This window comes from Petaurus breviceps, unplaced genomic scaffold (assembly GCF_028583685.1).
Source record: "Petaurus breviceps papuanus isolate PSGF00001 unplaced genomic scaffold, PetGlider_PUasm1.0 90510, whole genome shotgun sequence".
NCBI lineage: Eukaryota > Metazoa > Chordata > Mammalia > Diprotodontia > Petauridae > Petaurus > Petaurus breviceps.
Window position 1 is genome coordinate 3,143,558 of NW_027187267.1, and position 3,914 is coordinate 3,147,471.

A 3,914-nucleotide genomic window follows, 5' to 3' on the forward strand; every position below is an offset into this window, starting at 1 on the left:
CAGCACTTAATACCCAAATGGAGGTCTTTTCTTCATCTTGACTCAGAGGCAAGTTCTCAGCAATCTTAGTTCCTGGGGAGACAAGGCTTAGCAAGGCCATAAGATACATTGCCAGTCCCTTCATGAATTTATCCTCTGTCTGTAGAACAGTCCTAGAACCCCTGAACACATTAGCAAAGCCCTCTCCCAGGATTTCTGTAAACATACAACAAGAAAATCCTTCTTCAGGGCTTCTGAACCAACAGAAAGGCTCCCAGACCCCTGCAACAACAGCACTGTCCTTCACCAGTGGACAGTATTCACTCTGTCTGCAGGACAGTCTCCAGACCCCTGCAACAACAGCACTGTCCCTCACCAGTGGACAGTATTCACTCTCTGTCTGCAGGACAGTCTCAGGGCTTCTTAGCAAACAGCCAGGTTCCAGGACTTCTTCAACAAAAGGACTGTCTTTCACCAGTGGACAAATCTGTCAAAACAACATCAAAACAGACAGACCAAGTACCAGCAAAACAGCCATGTCTCCTCAGTCCTTGGCAGCTCAGGGGGCAGGTCTCAAAAGTCCAGGGCAATTCAAAGCGGCCACCAGCAATTCTCTTAGTCTCTCTCTCTCCACGAGGTGCTGCTTCCAAAAAGATCTTCCGCCTCTCTCTAGTGTCTCTCCAAATCTACATCACCAGCTCCTCCCAGTTCAGGACTTTCTTTTCACATCAACAAGCCCATCCCACAGGTAGGATTAACAAACTCTGGGTTTTAACACAATCAATTTGAAAACCAAGCCAATACAGGGGAATCTTTAATTGCCATTACTATCACAGGAGGGTGGCAGGCAATGCTTAAATTTCATTCTCATCTGAAGTAGTTCAAAGAGAGAAGAACACACACACACACACACTCAGCTGGGTGTAGAATCTGTCTTATAGAACAGGAAAGTTGAAGGAGAAGAGGATAAGAGAAGAAAAGATTGAGTGAGGGACAGCAGATTAAGGGTCAGAAGCAAAACAGACTTTTGAAGAAAGAAAAGGAGGAGGATGATCAGGAGAAGAAGGAGGAGATGGAGAAGGAAGAGGAAAAGAAAGATAAGGAGAAGAAAAGAGGAAGAGGAGGAAAAGGATAAATAGAAGAAAATAGGGTGGAGAGAAATGCAGTTAGTAAATGAATCTCTTGATTTGAATGGAATAAACTTGCCAATAAAATAGAAGCCAATAGCAGAATGGATTAGAAATCAGAATCAAATATATTTCACTAAAAGGTACCATGGACAATGAAGTATTATCAATATTAAACATATGCACCAGTGCTCGCTTCAGCAGCACATATACTAAAATTGGAACAATACAGAGAAGATTAACATGGCCTCTGCGCAAGGATGACATGCAAATTTATGAAGCATTCCATATTTTTGTTTACAGGTATACATAGATAGAGGGCACAGGACCAATTTAATAGGAAGGGATGATACTTAAAAGGTGAAATTAAGAGGTGAGAGGGGAATATAACAAGAGGAGATGGGGAGAGGCAGAATGGGGTAAACTATCTCACATAGAAGAGGCAAGGGAAAATGGTCACAGTGGAGGGGAAGAACAGGAAGGCAAAAAGGCAAAACCTTATTCTCATTGAATTTGGTTCAGGGAGGGAATGACATACACACTAAATAGGGTATCTCACCCTGCAAGAGAATAGGGGGGAAGGGAATGAGAGGGTGGATGATGGAAGGGAGGGCAGGCTAGGGGAGAGGGAAGTTGAAAGCACCCACTTTTGAAAAGGGACAGGATCAAAGTAGAGAATAGAACTAGTGGGAGGTGGGATAGGAGGGAGGGAAATATAGCCAGTCATTTACAATATATCTACTATGGTAATGTTTTGCATAGCTACACATGTACAACCTATACTGAATTGCTTATCTTTCCATTAAGGGTGGCTGACAAGGAGGAAGGGAATGTTTTGCATAGCTACACATGTACAACCTATACTGAATTGCTTATCTTTCCATTAAGGGTGGCTGACAAGGAGGAAGGGAATGAATCTGGAATTCAACGTTTTAAAATCAAATGTTTAAAAATATATAAATACTATTATTAATGCTATTTCACATGTAATTGAGAAATAAAATATACAGGTATTGGGGCATAGAGATCCACCATGCCCTGCTGGAAAAGTCAAAGGGTGTATGGGAGAAGATATGGGAGAGAGCAGATTGGAGGAGGGGTTATCTTGTGGGACTGCTATTTTGGGACAGTGGGTAGGGGAAAATGGGGGAAAAATTGTAACTCAAAATCTGGCAGAAATGAATGATGTAAATCAGAAGTTAATAAAGCATTAAAAAAACATATGCACCAAATAATATAATATATAAATTCTTAAAGGAAAAGGTAAATGAGTTGCAGGAAGAACTATATGATAAAGCTGTACTAGTGATAGTCCTCATCTTAGTCCTCTCAGAACCAAATAAATTTGACCATAAAATAAATAATAAAGAAGTTAAGGAGATGAATATGCTATTTTTTAAAGTTATATATGTTAATCCTCTGTAAAAAAATTAATGACAGTAGAAAGAAACATTTTCTCAATTGTACAGGGTATCTTCACAAAAAATGACCATATGTTAGGGTATAAAAGCTTTATAAGCAAATGCAGAAAAGCAGATCTTTGAAATACAGATTAAAAATTAATTGGAAACTAAATAATCTAATCCTAATGAATGAGTAGATCAAAGAACAAATCATAGAAACAATAATCTGATTAGAGAAATGACAACAATGAAACAATGTTTTAAAATTTGTGGAATGAAGCCAAAATAGTACTTAAAGGAAAATTTATAACTTTAAAGGTTTACATCAATAAAAGAGAAAAAGAGCTGATTAATGAATTGGTCAAGCAACTAAAGAACACATAAAAAATTCTCAATTAAACACGAAGATAGAAATCCTGAAATTCTGAAGAAAGATAGAAAATCCTGAAAAAAATTAAAGAATAATAAATTTCAAAGTAAAAAACATTAACAAAATAAAACCTAGGAACTGGTTTTATGGGGGGGAAAAATAAAATAGATAAGCCACTGGTTAATTTGTTTTTTAAAAAGAAAGAAAGAAACCAAATTATTAGTATCAAAAATGAAAAAAGGGAATGCATCACCAATGAAAGTAAAATAAAGCAATAATTTGCAGCTAGGTTGCCTACTTACATGCCAATAAAACTGGCAAACTAAGTGAAATGGATTAATATTTATGAAAACACAAATTGATCAGATTAACAGAAGAGGAAATAGAATAGTTAAATAACCTTATCTTAGAAAAAGAAATTTGATGAGCTATAAATGAGCTCTCTAAGAAAAATTCCCCAGGAACAGATGGATTTACAAGCAAATTCTACCAAACAGTTAAAGAACAATTCATCTCAATCTATATAAACTATTGGAGGGAAAATTGTTAGGAGTCTTACCAAATTCCTTCTCCAACACAAATATGGTGCTGATACCTAAACCAGGAAAAACAAAAATGGAGAAAGAAAACTACAGGCCAATTTTCCTAATGAATATTGATGCAAAAAATTTAAATAAAATACTAGCAAAGAAACCATAGCAATGTATCACAAAGATTATGCACCATGACCTAATGGGATTGATATTAGGAACTCAGGACTGGTTCAATATTAGAGAAATTGTAACTATAAGTGACCATATCAATAATAAAATCAACAAAAATCATGTGATTATATTAATAGATGGAGAAAACACTTTTGAAAAAATATAACACTCATTCCTATTTTTAAAAAAACACTAGAAAGCAAAGGAATGAATGGAGTTTTGGGCTGTTTTGTTTTTAATGATAAGTAGTACTATCTAAAATCATTAGCAAGCATTATCTATAATGGGCACAAGGTAGAAGACTTCTCAATAAAATCAAGAGTAAAGAAAA

General features: G+C 36.2%; 1 non-coding gene across 1 annotated transcript; it reads left to right on the forward strand.

Moving 5' to 3' along the window:
- Window positions 1-1,294: 1,294 nt before the first annotated feature.
- Window positions 1,295-1,401, forward strand: LOC138142023 (U6 spliceosomal RNA). The gene has a single exon (XR_011163321.1). It is a non-coding gene; the product is annotated as a U6 spliceosomal RNA (small nuclear RNA).
- The last annotated feature ends 2,513 nt before the right edge of the window (window positions 1,402-3,914 follow it).